We start from the raw sequence: 19,827 nt of genomic DNA, 5'->3' as shown, positions 1-19,827 counted from the left end.
CCGCTTGATAAACTCACCGGAAACGAACTGTATCGGCGCATCGAGAGTATCAGAATTTCACGGCACGACCTTGGACGCTTTTATTCGAACGATTTCGGCGGCTTTTCGAGAAGTTTACTTGTTCGGAGAACGCTTGAACGGGGTGTAAAATTCGGTACACCGGATGTCGGAAGTTCGAAAGTGGCTGAAACCACGGCGACAGCTGATAGACCAACTTTTATTAAGCCAGTCTTTTCGCGCAAATACACCGATGACCTTCGCGGACACGTTCGCGAGAGTTCAAGGCGTCGATGTTTAAATCATGTACACGCAGAAAAAAGCCAGTGGTCGGGATTAATCGCCGAAACTTTCGAAAGTATTCCTTTATACGGAATCTCGCGTGAGAAAAATTTACGCGAAAAGGTTCAGGGCAAATGTGTCTCGGGACCCTTCGATCCTCGATCATTATCTATTACCGTTGGTCTTTGTATAAATTTAAATTTTCATAGCTCTTCTTCAAATATATATTTCGAAGGAGGGAGCAAAATGTTACGTTGTCTGAAACATTTCTCATAGGAGACACAAAAGAAATTCAACTTTTGCTAATATGCAGCATGGTTTGCACTTTGCAATTTTACAGATACTGTACAAAGGTGCAAAAAGATAGCAAAAAGTGTAAAAAGATAGCAAAAAGTGTAAAAAGATTTGCGGTATAATTATCAGTGATCGGAGGATCAAACACAAATATACCGATCGTATTAATTGTATTTTGGCTGTTAGTCTCTTTTACAGAGTTTTGTAGGTGACGTTAAGTCACATTAAGTTAAGTTCTTTGTCAGTTCCTTTTAATTAACTTCTTTAATTCTACACCCTTTCAAATGTGATTCAGCCATATCCATCAACGTTTCTCACCGAAACCATAAATCAGATCGAATAATCGACGATTTCATCAAGAGATTGCGCAGATAATTCCTAAACAGATGTCTTAAAAGAATTGAATCCATTAAAAATTCTTTCTTCTTTTTAGAAAAATTCGAGACATTTTAATAAATCGTTCAACACTTTCTCTACCTCTCGAAACATTTGTTTAAATCATTGGACAAATTGCTTTGGAGCTATTAAGGCTATTATTTATAGTAATGGGCTTGACAAATTATCGAACCGGTCGCCAATTTTTCAAGCCCATTACTATAAATAATAGCTGTCCTTAATCTAATACAAATATTATCGTGAACAACGACAATCATTCGAAAAGCCTCGGACGGTAGTTTCGAATTAACCGGAAGCTAATATCAAATCAACTAACACGATTGAACAAGTAACTTCAATTATGAACCTCGAGGCCCCCAGGCACCCCGAAGCTCATGCCAGGCTACCCTAATCGGCGCGTACGCGTTCCACGGGGGTAAACGACCGCTGATGGAAATATTAAGAGCGCGGCTCCCAAGACACGCGATCGAGGGAGGCCGTAAACGCGGGCAAACCGTAATCCAGTCGGGCAAACAGCCCATGGGTAACCATGACAAACGAACGCGCACCGGACGGGTCTCAATGAAATTGCCCATTAGCCGGGGCCTGGACACCCTCTGACAGCTGTCCCTCGCGCGGACGAAGGATCCGGACGGCTCCTGGGATCGGTGATCGAGAGAGGATCGAGAGGATCGACAGCCAGACTGCCGTGATTCGCCGGCTATTCGTATGCGGAAGCCTCCCATGGGCCAAGAAGGAGCTGCCTGACCGTTGATTGGATCGCGACGATCATGGTTCCGGCTGAGAGTGAAACGAACACGTTCACTGCGATCTTAAACGTCTTGTTTCCACGGACTTTTATTGCCTTTTTTAGGAGACGCGCTGGTTTATTAGCCGTTATGCGTTGGACTCCAGGGGCTAGAGGTGCTCGTAACGGGTTCCGAATCGTCGATCGTTGGATGATTGTTAGTTTCGTTATTGTTATTCGTTATTGTGCAACTCGATCGTCGAGCAATATCGCTTGAAACCCTATATAACGGCGCAGAAAAGTTACGCAGTTCCCTCTGTAAACTTTTCTATCCAGATTCAGCAAAAAATAGTCTGCGTACACAATTCGAAATCGAGTAACTTTTTTGAAATTCGATCATACGATCTGAATTTTGTTCTGGCGTTGTCGAAAAAGACTAGTTCGGTTTCTAGTTTTCAATTGGAACGGACGAAATAATCGAGCAGTGGCGTTGTTCGACTTCTTTTTTATCGGAACACGTTACGAAAATTTGAACAAACAAAGCCAAGAGACATCATTTTTTAACCATTTTCGACATTCCAACCAAACGCAGCTTTGCAAATATTTTGTTATCCGTTGTCTGGTTAACCAATCTTTCTAAAACTACAGAAAATGGTTAAGTCGTTTGGTCTAATTTTTAAAAATTTATCATTATTTTGCAGGTTTTGCAGCTTTATTGTTTTCCATTTATTATCCTCGACGTTGGAGAATGGCTTATACCCGCTTAGTATTCACTGAGCAAGTGCTGCAAACTTTGGTGAACTGGATTCAGGAATCATAAACGACTTTTACTGAGAGTTTACGGGATTCCGACAAGACTGACGATTCTTTACAATGCTATTTTATAGAGTCTGAGAATTGGAAATATATTGGGAGACACTTGTATTAGGACACTAGGTGTGCTGCAGGTTACTTTCGTTAAGTTCGTATGAAATTCCAAAATTCAATGACATTTTATAAATAATTATTTCAAAGTCAATCGAGATCGATTATTTGTAGGGATTTTTGTATTATTTTGTAAATAAGTATATAAATCCATATCAAATTTAAAAATTGAATGAAAGATAGGCAATTGTGATCTGTGAAAGGATTAATTTCACTTGCAAAAGGGTGAATTTGATTTGCGAATATAACTTGTCAAAGAGTTCATTTCATTTGCAATAATGTGAATAAGATCTACGAAAGAATTAATTCGGAGTGCGAAAAGGTGAATGCGATCTACGAAAAAGTGTAAATTTCAAGTGCAAAATCTGTAAGGTAGAGAGAAGCTTAAAGTCATTTTTTAAACAACAATTCTAAAAGAATTGCCAGGATCGTGTCATTTTCTTGAACCAACTTCTTGTATAGCGACTGGAATTTTGATCAACAATGAAAAAGTTTATCAGAGAATCTGCAGTCGTGAATCATAGATTTTTTTTAACCATTATTCAGTAATTACAACTAGATAAAGTGTGAACAAAAGTGAAAAATATTTTTCCTTGACTTTTGCTGCAGAAACCTTTTTAGTTTAGAAAGAGAACGATCGTCCATTTTTGTTTCTAAAGTGGCACGTGAACGCAGAAGCATGCATAAATTATCTTCAATAATGCTCCAGTAGCAAAAAGGTACTTTTCAAGATTAACTGTACTTTGCGCATGTTTCCCCGAACGATAGCATAAAATTAGAGCTAATCGTAGGTCACTGAAATGATTCTGTTGTACTACAGCTTTTACGAGATGAAGTTCGCGCTTTCACCGACGCTTTTTACCCTCGAGCGAAGCATTAAAGTTAGGCCGATGGGTACGTTTCATTACCTTCGCGCGTCCCGAAGTTGTAGTTCACACGAGAGTCACATGTTTTATCCAATTTTCGGCTCGTGGCAGTAACTGCGGAACACGTGCGTTGGTAACTGTAATTAGTGGTAGGGAGGATCTAATTCGAGTAGCGATCCGATAGGAACAGTATCATGGTACGCCATCATTAAATAAGCAGTAGGATTAGGTTGCTATTTTGCTAGAATCCTGATTTCATTGTGTGCCATTTCTTCTGACAAATTAGAATTTGTAAATATAGCACATAAAAAAGGTTAAACCAAAAATGATCTTCTTCATCGTTCAAAAGATAAAAGTCACACGACTTCAGAAAAAAGGTAAGATTTTATGTTACATTGTACCGATAAATTTGCGAAGATCAATTTCAAAATTGTAGAATACTCACTTGAACGTTGGGGATCCTTTAATAAGTTATACCGTAATTTTGTTCGATGTTTCATACTGTAATCCTGATGTAACTCAAATATGTGTGTTCTTTATATATTGAAGAATTCCAAAAATAATTCCTGTGACTAATTCACAGTGTCAGATCCTTGGAATAAATATATCCAATATCACAATTAACCCCTTAACACATTGCGGACGGGGCTCTGCGCGTTCAACACGCCCTCAAAGACCGCACATTTTCGAACGCTCCAAAAACATGCTTGGCAAGTAACAGGAAGCGGATACGCACATTTCTAATTTGCATTTAGTATTCTTAAATAATACTATATATACATAGTTTATATATCTGTTTATTATATAAGATTTTTTACATTTTAACTATTATTTATTATACAAATTTGAATATTGATTTAGAGTGGCTATAATGACTGATCATTTCTACATGCTTGGAATGATTCATTTGTTTCGCTAAAATTACTTAGGAATGCGGGAGGCTTCGTTACAACTTCGTTAAAACGAGATATCTCGTGACCCGTCCGCAACGTTCAATTTGCTAAAAACGAGATATCTCGTGAGCCGTCCGCAATGTGTTAACTTGTACGCTCGAGTTAATTCGAGCGCGCTAAACGGACCAAACTGTGCGCACTCGAGATAATTCGAGCGGCGTTGTATTTTATGCTGCTATAATTTTTCACGCTCGAATATAATCGAGGATTGAAAATAACAATGTGAAAGCAAAGAAAAAAAATCGTTTTATTGATACTTATCATTTACATGGGATTGTAAGCTATAACACTTATTTATTCAAGAATAAAATATAGCCTTTTTCCATGGAACAAAATTTTGAATAATTTTTTAAAATAAATACTAGTATTATTATTATTTATGTCGTAAAAGTATGAAAAAAATATGTTTTCTCCGAAATAGCAATTCGAAAAGAAAGATAAAAATGTCGATGTACGTGTAACATTGCAATATTCGGCTGTTTTCTGCAATGTGGGTCAAAATCCAAAATTAAAATACAAATTTTGATTATTTTTGTATTTAAAAAATATTTTTTGCCAAGACAATGTTCTAAAATGTGTCTTTTTTACATTAAAAAAATTGATTCTTTTTGGCCGGTTTTTCACAAGAAAACTGTGCGTTAAGTGGTTAAAAGACAATTTCGTAATATATTATTGAACGATTTCCCTAGTTACTATAACCCAGAATGAATTACTCCAATTAGTCCAAAATGAGATTAATCCACACTAGTTTCCCTAATCTCGGAAACATTTGATAAAGAGTTCAACGTATCTCTGTACAAATCTCGAAATAACATGTTGATACGGCGCAGAATTTATTAAATTTGCAGGCGTGACGGGTGCAATAAGATCCAGTTCCGCGCGTCCCAGCACTGATTCACAATTAGATAGAATCTTGGAAAGCGTGGCGCGGCGCGGCGCGGCGAGGCGAGGCGAAGCGGGGGAGTAGAAACCGAATACAAAGCGTCGGATTTCAGAGTTCAAGAACCCCGCGGCTATCCCCATAATTCCTCTGTCTTTTCCAATTCCGCAGAACGACTTTTCCATTCGCTGCCGAATGGCCGAAAGACGAACAGCTCGAAATCGTCCGGGCAACTTCCTGTGCGCCGACTGCAGCACCCGAGATAATCCAGATTACCCCATCGTGGAAGCACTTACGAGATTACTCGAAAAACACGCCATCTCGCGCCGGAGACCGAGGGGTTGGTCCAGCGTCCCCGCCAAAGCCCGCTGCGGCCTCTGGAGGCCGAGCTCTTGACCTTCACCAGCCCGTGAACCCAGTCCCAAAATTTATAACCGGATACCCGCTCTCTTGCCCCGGTGGATCCCCTTCCTCACCCACCGTCGCCACCCTCTCGCCCGGTATCCCTTGCATGTTCCAGGTGTCCCGTCTTTGTTCACCCAGCGATCCAGCGTCGCTGCATCCTCTTTCCTCGCGGGAACGCACTGCACCCGATCGATCGTCGCCGGCTGCATCCCAGACTACGACACAGCGCGACGACGTTTGCTGCACAATGCCACGCCGTGGCATGTTTTCGACGTGGGCCGACGACGATAATAACCGGGACCTAAACTTCAATCGTAAGGGACGCGTAGGAATTTCTTCGGCATTGTCAATGGAGTATGCTGGTGCTACGCTGATTTCCGGGATTCTTAGAATCGTTTGGGTTTGATGGAACGCCTATCGACTGCTTGCGTCAGTTTTGCATTGTTGAGATGCGGTCGGAGGTTCTCGCGATCGTTCTTTGGGGGTGGTTGCTTCGGTGGAGCTGTGGTTGCTCGTGATTCGCTTAGGGGTAGTTGATTTAGTGTAGTTGTTTTTAGCGGATAAATGTCGTTCGTAGCTTGCACCATTTTTGCAGTTGAAGCGATTTCCGAGATTATTGAGTTGGTATTTTCCGGGCGGTTTGTTTTGAACGTAGCTGCGATAGGTGGCTTGTGTGTGTGTGTCATTTTTACTGTGTCGATGCTGTGTCTGATGTCGTTGAGTCTAATCGAGTCAGTTTTGTGTTGCCGAAGTGATTTCCAGGAGCTCGTTGAGCTCGTTTGCCCGAGGGTTGTTAGTTCTAATGGAACAACGACCGGTTGCCGATGTCATTGTTGCTCGGGTTACTTTCGAAATTGTTCTGTTTATTTCCTAGGAGTTTTCTAGGAATTTTTTCGGCTAGTTTGGGACTGATATCATTTTTGTATTCCTTTTGCATATTTTGAGATAATGCCAATGTTGCTCAATGCGTTCATTAAGGTTTCCTCGTTGTTAATATAATTGCGATGGGCCGTGACATTTCTTCATCGTTGACATAGCTTTTAAAACAGTTAAGTCAATCTATTCGTTAGGTCTCGTTTTGCTCTTATAGGATAGCGACAGGCCATTCATGCGTTATAGGAATTCGCGTGGGTGCGATGCAGCGGAGAGAACGATCGATTATTCATTGATAACCTCTTGATGCACACGAAACTTTTGCCTCGGGTAAATTAGATTGTCCTGTGTATAGTTGTATCGGCCTCGATGTTGATTCAATTTTGGTGCTCGAGGGTGACCGAGATCGGGGGCCGGTTTTATGGGGCAGCAAGGTGAACGCGGCAAGAAATTTTATGGCTATCCAAATATTTGATTCGAGATCATTGACGGCATCTTAAACGGTGTCGTATATCTTCATTTACGACGCGTTACGTCCGGCGTTATGAAAAATTTATAAACAGCTGCCATAAATCTATCGGACTCCGTTCACTTTAATGCACCTCCCTCTGGCCGTATGGTGGTAACTTTCGTGATTTCGTGTTCGCGATTTATTTAGATTTTCAAAAGGTAAACAAAAGTTCGCGAAAACATCGTCACGTGCAAAATCTTCGTCGCCGAATGTCAGCTTTTGCGGATAATATTGCTGGACCGCAGATTTTTATAGGTATTTATTTATATATAATATATAATATATAATATATACTATATAATATATAATATATAATATATAATATATAATATATACATAGTAATAATATATAAATAATAATAAATATAATATATAATATAATATATAATATACATTATATTTTTTTATGGGTATTTATTCGTATTTGACAAACGTGCGCTCTGTCGGAAAATATGTCCGTTTAACAAATGCGAAAGCGAGCACGTGAAATGGTCCACTTTAGAGAAATCGTTCAAAAATTGCTGAAACCTCGAAACCGATGTCACAGCAAACGATTAAAAACATTTCTTCGTTCATTGAACGTAATTCATCGTTGTTCCCATATTTGTTTTTAAACGTTGCTTCGCTAACAATGATTGTATACATCGCCAATAAAATATTTTTCCAAATAAACATGCAATACGAAACAGCTGGCTCTCCAGCGCTTCGTAATAAATCTAGCATTAAAATTCATCGTTTGAAATTTATAGCCGTTACCGTAGCTGCGGCGGCGATACCAGGCGAGCTTCTATTATCCGAACTGGACTGTTCGGATAAAACGAGGAGGATTTATGGTACCCTCGGCCGGCGGCGGCGGCGGCGTGCGACCGAAACAGAGAGGATCGCACCGCCAACAGCCGCCCCGCCGCAGAAACGCGATCAAAAAGCACAATCAAGGGCACACTCGGACTGTTTGGTGCGAGGCGCGGCGCGGCGCGGCGTCTCGACGTCGCGAGCGTCGACCGGCCGACGATTGCGCACCACGTGGCGCCGAATTCGCGCAGGTAGGGGGTGACTAATAGGGGTAGACTGCGTCCGGATCAAGGGTGGGGTGGTCGGATCACGTCGGGTGGGAGACGCCTCGCGTCCACGGCGTCGGCAGACGCACCCGGTCCCCCTCCCGCTGCGAATCGAGTCTCCAGGAGGAAAAACGACGGCTTCAGTCGGCACGCGGCGTCGCGACGCACTCCATCGGTTGCGTTTCGTCTGACCGCGATCTGACGTGAATCTCGATCGTGATCACAGTGATACGTCTCTAAGAGGACCGTGAAGTGTACCGGGTTTCCGATTTCTTTCCGTTCTCTCTGTCTCGACCTCGACGTTCCGCGGGGTTGCTGATACCTCGGACGAGCATTCTGCCGGTAAGTGCGAAGCTTCGTAGTTTCTGTCAGATAAAATCGTGTCTTTTCCATGACACAGCGAGCACAATGCTTCGATGACGCTACCCTTTGCGGTGTTCATGGATTTTTGGGGAACGTTTGGAGGCAGTGGTTTCGATCAGGATTCTTGACAGTTGTTAATTAATTATGTCTGTCTTGTCAAATGGTATTCTTGAGGGTCTCGGTGTTGGAATTGCTTTCCGACTTTTACGAGTCCTTTTTGTCGGCGAGATAACGATGATTCTGGAGAACTTTTGAACGCAGTGGTTTCGACGAGCACGGGGATTCTTGGGTGACTTTCGTGGGATTTTTGGCGACGAGAGGCTGGAATTTCCTGGACAGTTTCCGCTTCTGACATGTGCTCGCGAAAAGTGAATTTATTTTGATCGGATGTTATCGTTTTTATTATATCTTCGTTTGCAATCATTGCGGAAATTGGGGAGGGATGCCTTCGATCTCTCTGTTTACTGTTGACTCTTCGACGCATAGATGGAATGCACGCTCCGTGTCGCTTTGTTTTGGTTGTTCCTCTTTTGAAATGAACTTGGGTATTCGTTCGTTGCACTCGTTCTCGGATTGATATTGGATTTCATTGGAATGCCTGGCTGCACAGTTTCAAGTCGCGATGCTACTTTTATTTGGATAAATTTCGTTATGTACGATGCGAGTTAATTTGAGTTTTATTTGAAACATTTCTGTCATTTTCGCTAACTTCCTTCATGCAATTAATAGTTCCCAAATGTCTGTGCAAATTTTGTTTTGTAAAGTCTACGATACAGGAGAACTTGTTTCGTCGACATCAAATTTCCTTGCCACGAATGTAAAATCGAAATGTCAGAAAAATTTGCAGTCTAATAACTAATTCGCGTTTGTGCATCGCTGGTGCAGATTTTATATATACGATGATGGAAACGAATAGGCGATGTACATAATTTTTGACACTATCGAAAGAAGAAAAACATTTTGATTTACCTTCTATTTTTTTCTTCGAAAGCTTTGCATTAAACGGTGAATTTTTGAATTCGTGTAAGAAAGAAAAGTCGATCCAGTAGAATTGAACGCAGCTTTTAACGTCTCATTCCTTGTCTATAAAAGTTATTACTGCGGAACTGAGGAGGTTCCATTCTAACTCGTCAATGCGAGATCCAATTTTATCTCCACACGTTTATTAACAAATAAAACTGCTTTGCTTATAGCAAGATTGCAGTTTTAATTTGCGTAAAATGAATACGGGGAAGGAAGAAGTTTATTTTAGCTATTAAAAAGTTTCCAGAAAATTAAACAAAGTGAATGTTAGTATTGCTCGCGGATCTTGAAATCCTATGCAGTGGAGAGTCGATCAAAGTTTGGATCCTGCTTCTTGAAAAAGTTGTACGACCTGAATATTCCTTTAATATCTTTTAACAAACTTTTATAGAAGTTTTACCTCATTTGATTCTAACAGCTTCGGTGAGGTAATTTTGCACATTATTTATCCTTTCTTACTGGATTCATGCACAAATAATAGTCGCGAACGAACTAATTTAATTATCCTGCCGAAGAAATTGTATAGGCACCGATGCTTTTTCATTGACTATACATTGTAGAAATTAACAGTGTTTCACGAATTCCTAAATTCGTTGTAATCATTAGTGGAAACATAATCTTCGCGATCTGAATAATTGTCAGATTTCCTTTTATACTAACGTAACATTTAATAATTCGATTACTTTCAACAGCCCCGGATAACAGGTTCGTCTCAAATTATCCTTATAAATATTAATTTTGGTTCTGGGACCCAAATTGTTAACGATTTTAGAAAAAAAAGACCAAAACATCCCCAATTACGATTGATTTTTCAAAAACTCTTAAATAACCACCGATATATGAGCCGTTTATTTTGAAAGTGGCATAAATCACTTTACCATAATGAAATGTGGTGATTTTTTAATGTTTATACGAAATTATTTATACTGAGAACAATATCAGTATCCTGAGATAACAAATACAAGTAAATCTTCTCGAAAGTTAGCATCCATATTTTTAAACGTGTTAAAACGCAAACCCTTAAATATTATATATCGTCTTAAAAACAAAGTGACCGACTTAAAAACAAAGTGACTTATGCCACTTTCAAAATAAACGGCTCATATGGTACACACTAATAGAAGATACAGATAATTTACTTCGAAAAATCTGGAATAAACTCACTATATAATAACGACGAGTGAACTTTAACCCTTTGCACTCGAGTGGCGACTCTGAGGCACCATTGAAATTGTTACATCGCATTCCAAGATTATTTTTACACTATCAAAGCTTAGATGTAAAAAGATTGTCAAAAGTCTAACTGCTGTATAAGAGTCACAAGACTCAATTTCATACGCATGAAATGCACTTTGTCGCATCAAATGGAAATACTATAAGACAGAAAAGTTAATTCAGATTTACAATCGAAATCGTTTCGAGTGCAAAGGGTTAAAGAAAGACATTGAATCACGCATTGTTCAAGACCTGCACCCTCTACTCCGAGTGCCACCCTCACTGCCACGCCTGATTACACTCGGTTCCAAATGCGCTCTGAGACACCCTACTAACGCTACTTCAAATATGATCTCGAATGTATGAAGCTATCGTTGAAACGATGATCTCAGCGTCCACCGTGATAACTGACCGGCCATTATCGCGAAAATAAACCCTCGTGGGGGTGTCATCCCTTCGTCCCCGTCCCCCTAATCCGCCGACCGTTACGCATTCTGATACGCCTCGCCTCAATTTTCCGGGCGATTTTTCCAACGGTTCTCCCGTTCCAAGTTTCGGTTGCACGTCCGAGCGATCTGATAAGTTCTGCCAGCGTTCGCAGAACGAGAAACTCGGCGAAACAGAAAAGAAGATACTCTGGGGGACGACGACGTTTGCTTTCCGGCGACGCGCCGCGGTATCGCGTCCGCCGACGGGAAATCCGATAATTCTGGCCGCGTCTTCTCAGTAAGTCGGCGACTCCTATGCAATTCTATCGGCTGCCGTCCGATAAATGCATATTGGAATGGTATCGGCTCGATAATCCCATGCCGAGGAGTGTCTCCCTTGGAAATTCATTCCGTGAACCGGGGAGGGTGCAGCCCTCCCTTGCGCTCGCAACAGCCGCAAAGAAACATGTTCGGACACCGTAGATTCCGAATATCGATCATTCGGCCGCGCACCATGCTCGCAGACGTGTTTACTAATTAAACGAGCCGGCGACAGCTAAAATATTCAACGTGAACACTCCTTTCGAGGGACTCCCCCAAAGGAGTCCACGTCATCACGCGATTCGTCGCGCCCTCCTCCACCCTTTGGCGTTCATTAATATTTATGCAATCTTGTAGGACGCGCTAGCTGCGAGTTAATCAGCCCACGCGTAAATGGTCCTCCCGCGGTTTCCCTTCCCTTGGAAGGGATGGTAACCCTTTTTTCTGGTAATCGGTTGTACTCGTTCGCTTGACAATGGTTAATATTCCGCGCAACCTTGTGGGACGCTCTAATTGCGAATTAATCAGGCCACGGATGGTGTCTCTGCATTTTCCTGGAACAATTTATGATCCTTATCCTGTAAATCCGTTGCAATTCTCCCTTTGACGGAGGATGATATTTATGCAACCTTGTGCAGGGCTCGCTGGTTGCGAATTAATCAGGCCACGGATGGTGTCTTTGCATTTTCACGGAACAGTTGATGATCCTTTTTCTATAAATCCGTTGCATTTTGTCCTTTGATGGCGGATGATATTTATGCAGTCTTGTACGGCTTGCTGATTGCGAATTAATCAGGCCACGGATTCTGTCTCTGCATTTTCCCGGCGCAGATCATGATCCTTTCTCTGTAAATTCGTTGTAATCCCATGTTTAATGATGGTTGATATTTATGCAGTTTCGTAGGACGTTGCAATTGCGAATTAATCGGGTCACGAGCGAAAGACGATGTTCCATCATTTTCCCTTTTTTCTTGGAGGAGTTGCGTTACACCCTTTGATTGTTGTTGACATTTATGCAACCTCGTGAAATGCATATGTTGCGAATTAACCCTTTCGCTACTACGGGCCACTATAGTGGCCCTCCATAAGATGTCACTGAGGTACTACGGGCCACTATAGTGGCCTTTCGTATGATGCCACTGAGGTACTACGGGCCACTATAGTGGCCCTCCGTAAGATGCCACCGAGATACTATGGGCCACTATAGTGGCCTTCCATAAGATGCCACCGAGATACTATGGGCCACTATAGTGGCCCTCCATAAGATGCCACCGAGGTACTACGGGCCACTATAGTGGCCCTCCATAAGATGTCACTGAGGTACTACGGGCCACTATAGTGGCCTTTCGTATGATGCCACTGAGGTACTACGGGCCACTATAGTGGCCCTCCGTAAGATGCCACCGAGATACTATGGGCCACTATAGTGGCCTTCCATAAGATGCCACCGAGATACTGTGGGCCACTATAGTGGCCCTCCATAAGATGCCACCGAGGTACTACGGGCCACTATAGTGGCCCTCCATAAGATGTCACTGAGGTACTACGGGCCACTATAGTGGCCTTTCGTATGATGCCACTGAGGTACTACGGGCCACTATAGTGGCCTTTCATAAGATGCCACTGAGGTACTATGGGCCACTATAGTGGCCTTCCATAAGATGCCACCGAGATACTATGGGCCACTATAGTGGCCCTCCATAAGATGCCACCGAAGTACTACGGGCCACTATAGTGGCCCTCCATAAGATGTCACTGAGGTACTACGGGCCACTATAGTGGCCTTTCGTATGATGCCACTGAGGTACTACGGGCCACTATAGTGGCCTTTCATAAGATGCCACTGAGGTACTATGGGCCACTATAGTGGCCTTCCATAAGATGCATTATATTGCATAATGTTTTATTTCCTCTCATACTGTAAATTAAAGAGCGCATGCTAAGACGTTATAAATACCCTGGAATACCCTTTATTTATAAATACCCTTTGGAGAGAAATTTTTTCGTACGAAAACATTCAAGCAGCTTGGGTTCTCCGCCGCGGTACTCCCGCTGACGATCGGCGTCGCGTAGCGTGCAGTGATGTCGCGGCGCTCCGTTCAGCGGAAGTACCGCGGTGGAGAACCCGCCCGTAGCAAAAGGGTTAATGAGTGCAAGATTCTGTCAATTGGTTTCATGTGTGTTCCAGAGATATTCTTTTTTTTTGAAAAGTCGATTAACGATTCTTTTAAATGTTACACATTCTCTCCCACTTTCTCTTTCGGTCAATATTTATGCAAGGTTGTATGACGCGCTAATTGCGAATGAATGAGCGCAACGCTCCGTAAATTGGTTCCGTATAGATTTTATAAATATTTTACTTCTCGCGGTTCATGCATCGAGTAGCTTCTCTTTTAAATAATGCATTCTCTACCGTCTTTGCCGTTGGTTAATATTTATGCAACTTTGTCGACCGTGTAAATTGCGAATCGATAGGTATCGATGGACGTGTATCCGGAGCCTCATGAATTAGTTCTCTTTTTCGTCGAGAAGTCGTCTTTTTTGTTGAGTTCGTCACGTTCTTCCGTTTTAGTTCGGCCATTAATATTTATGCAACCTCGTCGGACTTACAAGTTCCGAATTAATAAATGCAGATCCTCGTCAATTTTATTTCGTGCAATCATTTTATCTTTCTCTCAGAACAATTTAGCAAACTTTTCTTGCGTACATTCGTCACTCTGCCTTTTTTCTTATTCTTTTTTATGTTTTTAATTTGTTCAACTTTTTGGGTCGCGGAGGTTGCAAATTAACGAATGCAGGTCTTAAATAAAATGTGACCTATGGAGATACTGTCGGTTATTTCTCTTTTTCTCACAATAATTAACAAGCTGTCTTTGTTATTTCGTTTCCCCTGTTTTTTTCTGTCTAAATGTTCGTGCAACGTTGTCGGACGTAGAAGTTACAAATTAAGAAGCGCAAATCCGGAATGATTTGTCTGTTGCTTCTACAAAACAAGCTTTTCCTTTTTTCAATTATGTATACGTCTCTCCTTCCGTGACCTGTCGTGAATATTTTGTGAGACGCACAAGTTACAAATTAATGTGTCCGGGGCTTGGATAAATGTTGCACGGTGGTTGCTTCCCTCGGAGATTCTGCTAATATATTCTTTCTCCTTTGAAAGAATCGGTAGATTTTTTTTTAGTTTGTGACACTCTTCTTCTTCGAACGACTTTTTAATATCCATTCAACTTCATCGAGCCGAACAGATTGCGAATGAACGAGTTAATGATTCGATCGATTATATATCGATGATTCGAAAATAATATTTAAACATTAACAGGCTATTTTCGAAACAAAAGAACAAGCCAAGAACAAATACTTTCCAATTCTTCTATGCAACATGATTCAGCAGAAGCAGACAAACTGATCGACATTTTTTTGTTTGGAAACGTTGAGTTCTATTCGAGTTGTTCGTAATCTTCATTCTCCCAACTTATCAGTTATCAATAGAGAACAGATGTTTATACAAAAACGTGCCTTATTGTAGCAGCTTATAGCGATAGCTACGGAGGGGAATTCGTTTAATATGTCAAGGATCGTTTTTTTCTCACGAGCTAAATTTAAATTTATTTGTATTTATATATATATTCATATTTTAATTAATTTATATATATATATATATATATATATATATATATATATAAATTTATTTATTTATATTTATAAATTTAAATTAAAAATGTTATTGAATTCCGATTCATAATAAATTTAAATTAAAAATGTTATTGAATTCCGATTCATAATGAATTTAAATTTATAAATATAAATAAATAAATTTATATATATATATATATATATATATATATATATATATATAAATTTATTTATTTATATTTATAAATTTAAATTAAAAATGTTATTGAATTCCGATTCATAATGAATTGCAATTGAGTTGCAAAATATATCGCACGGAAATGACCTCCTTTTCATCGTTCAATATCGAATGTTTCACAATTAATAGTATTCGGGCAAGAATTTTATTCAAGAACAGGAAAACAATTCGTAAAATTGACAGAAACAGCCGTTTCGTTCGCTGCAGAATATAGCAAAAAGAGAGTTTACCAAAATATCAATAAGAAAATGGAAACAACATCCGAATTTTTGTATGCTTTGAAAACAATAATCCCAATTTCCGATGCCCCGTTTACATTTCACATGTATTGGCAGAAGTCGGTTCGGTTCAATAGGTCAAACCACGCCACGATGCGAAAGCCAACAAAGTGTACCTATGTAGAAATATTGAAAATATAATTGCATTTTAATAGGAAGAAAGTGTATTCGACTGTATACTGTCGGTCATTAAAATATTACACTTTTTAACACGGAGAAACTTTTCTAAAATTGGACCAAGCAACATGAATTTTTTTTTTAGATGATAGAAGGATTAGTGCGCTAGGTAATGGCTAAAAAATTGTTCCGAAAAACTGCAATTAATTGGGACGATAACGATGAAATTTTCAGGATACACATAAGTTATCGAGATCTACGAAACGCATTTCTTAAACTTTCGTCTCGGTTCGGATAATAACGTTGACCTAACATTGATCATTTTTGAATTTTTTCTTATCATCCCAATCGGTTGGAATTTTTGAAAACAATCTTTTAGCCACTGTCTAGTAGACTAGTCCTCGTATCATCTGAACAAAATCCAAGTTGCCTGTACCAATTTGAAAAAAGTTATTCCGTTTTGTAAAAGTGTCCGAATATTCTCGCGACCGACTGTACACGGTTAAATGAAAGCCAAACCATTAATTGTCCTATAAATTTCTACATTTGCAGGTTTGTACTACGAACAGGTTTTTAAAATACGAGAAAAATATCATAATCGTTCCACGGTTTTCTAACAAGAAACCATCCGGTCGACAAACTCAATTTTTCCGTCATGCCGGTCTGTATGAAAATAATCCATAAACCGAGAATTTACGTAATCTATCTTGTTATCTTCCAGCGAAAAACATTGACCGTCCGGCCGACAGATATGAAAAAAAAGAAAGAAGAAACACATTTGAATTATGTGCTTCGAGACACAGTTTTCTTCGTCGCAAAAACTGCACGAATTAGCCAAGAAAAGAAAGCAATTTCTCGAGCTGCCTGGCGCAATGATTAACGCACAAAAGCATTATAACGTGCGACAATAAAAATCCGAGCGGAGAATGAAACGCGGCAACCCTTTGAACGACCTCGCAATTGAATATTACGTCCTGATCTCTCGCGGAGCCTTGCAACACACGAATAATATAACAATCGGCGCACTTAGCAGAAATACAAAGCATCGGTAAAGGAATTTCCGCGACGCGTACGCGTTCGGTGTAATCTTTGATTTCCTATTGTTGAATAGTCGGCTACTGAATTCCAGATGGGACACCATGCGTTTCATAGGGTTCTGTGTTTCATAGGGAACTGTGTTTTATAGGAAACTGTCTTTTATAGAAAATCTGTGTTTCATAGAGAACTGTCTTTTATAGAAAAACTGTGTTTCATAGGGAACTGTGTTTTATAGGAAACTGTACTTTATAGAAAAACTGTGTTTCATAGGGAACTGTGTTTTATAGCAAACTGTATTTTCTAGAAAAACTGTGTTTCGTAGGGAACTGAGTTTTATAGGAAACTGTATTTTATAGAAAATCTGTGTTTCATAGGAAACTGTGTTTTATAGGAAACTGTCTTTTATAGAAAATCTGTGTTTCATAGAGAACTGTCTTTTATAGAAAAACTGTGTTTCATAGGGAACTGTGTTTTATAGGAAACTGTACTTTATAGAAAAACTGTGTTTCATAGGGAACTGTGTTTTATAGCAAACTGTATTTTCTAGAAAAACTGTGTTTCGTAGGGAACTGAGTTTTATAGGAAACTGTATTTTATAGAAAATCTGTGTTTCATAGGAAACTGTGTTTTATAGGAAACTGTCTTTTATAGAAAATCTGTGTTTCATAGAGAACTGTCTTTTATAGAAAAACTGTGTTTCATAGGGAACTGTGTTTTATAGGAAACTGTACTTTATAGAAAAACTGTGTTTCACAGGGAACTGTGTTTTATAGCAAATTGTATTTTCTAGAAAAACTGTGTTTCATAGGGAACTGAGTTTTATAGGAAACTGTATTTTATAGAAAATCTGTGTTTCATAGGGAACTGTGTTTTATAGGAAACTGTATTTTATAGAAAATCTGTGTTTCATAGAGAACTGTCTTTTATAGAAAAACTGTGTTTTATAGGAAACTGTACTTTATAGAAAAACTGTGTTTCATAGGGAACTGTGTTTTATAGAAAACTATTTTATAGAAAATCTGTGTTTCATAGGAAACTGTATTTTATAGAAAATCTGTGTTTCATAGGGAACTGTGTTTTACAGGAAACTGCGTTTTCATAGAAAACTGTGTTTTACAGGAAACTGCGTTTTCATAGAAAACTGTCTTTTATAGAAAACTGTTTTGTTTTTTTAAAATAGGAAACTGTATTTTAAACGAAGAGAACAGCAAAGAGAAACAGAAAACATAGCTCGAGCGAGCCGTTCGCTCCGTTTGCACATTTGCACGACAGGAGATACGCTCGAAACGTTTTCCTTAGCGAAATAAACCTTATTAGAATCGGTGACCAATGAGGGGCGAAGTCCAGTCTCACCGATTGGTTCGCAGCCTTCGCGTCAGCTTATCTTGCCTCTCATTGGTCACTATTCTTCATTAATAGCAGCTCATAAACAAAGCCGCGGATTGCATTTTCGTTACGGAAAACGTCACTTCGAATGACCTCAGATATCAACCCCTTTCAGATGTTGACATAATTATGGGACACCCTGTACATATCAAACGACGTTCCCGACAGAGGAGAAGCTTTTCTTTAAAAAGTAATAGACCGTGTGAGGAAGGAATGATATTAATTTGATAGGAAATGGAAAAGGGAAAGACCGTTCTTTGAACTTTATTACACGTCTACGCTCATTCATCTCGCAGCCGCTCGTTCGAAGATTACACACGCATGCAGTTCGTATTCACTCATCTCGCCTTACATTCGTACCTTCGGATATTTCACGGCTTTGAATCCGCTGCGTACAGAGAAAGTATTAGAAAACAGGCTCGCTCGTTACTTTTATCGAGATATCTTATAAATCAGCGAAATATCAGAAAGATGGACAAAGTATTTAGGTTATCAAAATGTCCCAGGTCGCACGGTGTTTATCGACTATTTTATTGGAACGGCGTACAAGGGGCGCCTTATGACGCACAGCGATCGATCAAATATATGTTTCAATATTCGTTTTGTTTCTAACAATGCAATCGTTCCTTGACAATGAGTGTAATGGCGCGTCTCGCTCAAATTCGCCGGTCGCCATTCGAATGTCGCGACGCACAATGCTGTGAGTTTCTTTTTTTTTTGTTGAACTATGGCTCATTGTTCGCCAACGAGTTAACACCCCGTGAATTTCATCCTGCCCACAATCGTTTCGACTGCACACGATTCTTGTAATTTTAAGCGGGTACCCAGCGAGCATTCCTGTTGTATGCCGTCTCTTCTATTGTTAGCCACTTCTCTCATTAATACCATGATTTTACAAAAGTATCAACGACAATGGGGCTGAATGTTAACCCTTCGTACTCGAGCAAAGCCTCCGAGGCGCCGCTAAAAATTGTTGTATATCACGTTTGAAAATAATTTTTGCATTATCAAAGTCGTCCGTATTTAAACAACAATTAATTTACTCGATTGTGCCTAAAATGCGGTAAGTTATACAAAAGAAGAAATATTGTTGGTAAAAAGAACTATTTTTGATTTAGAGTTAAAATAACTTCGAGCGCGATGGATTAATACAATGAAATAAAAATTGAGACACACATTAACAATATGTGGTACAATAATTTTTTCCTTTAATTCTATAATAATTCTATATATTTATTTAGCCATCATATTGAAGCATAAAGTCCTATGTATCGTGTGCGAGTGTAGGTATAGCAATGTTTTCGTGGATAGTATTGTGAAAAAGAAACTGAAAAATAAAATATTACAAACGTGTTGAATAAATTTAATGCTATCGATGGATCGCCACAAACCTGCATTGTCTCTTGAGAAGATCGAATTTACTCAGTTTTTGTACAGTTTTTGTAGTGATACTTGCTCCAATGATGTAACTTATAGAATCATTTCCCATAAAAACGACACTATAATTTTGGAAATAGTTAAATAAGAATCCGGCGATTCGACCGTGTTGGTTTCAGCCTAATCGAATCAATCTCGCCGGCGAACCGAACCAAAGCAAAGTTCTTCAGACGTCTTCCGGTAG

The 19,827-nt window shown here is 39.8% G+C and overlaps 1 protein-coding gene across 1 annotated transcript in view; it reads left to right on the top strand.

Annotated features, from left to right (window-relative positions):
* The first annotated feature begins 8,246 nt into the window (after positions 1-8,246).
* LOC117228121 (uncharacterized) overlaps positions 8,247-19,827 on the top strand; it is a 223,456-nt gene continuing 211,875 nt past the window's right edge. The window contains exon 1 of the mRNA XM_033483807.2: positions 8,247-8,508. The gene's annotated coding sequence lies outside the window, so the exon portion shown is untranslated. The remainder of the gene's footprint in view (positions 8,509-19,827) is intronic.

The sequence above is a fragment of the Megalopta genalis genome, chromosome 6 (genome assembly GCF_051020955.1).
Source record: "Megalopta genalis isolate 19385.01 chromosome 6, iyMegGena1_principal, whole genome shotgun sequence".
In the NCBI taxonomy this organism is placed as follows: Eukaryota; Metazoa; Arthropoda; class Insecta; order Hymenoptera; family Halictidae; genus Megalopta; species Megalopta genalis.
Note: the sequence above shows the minus strand (reverse complement) of the source record. Positions and strands in the feature narration are given on the sequence as shown.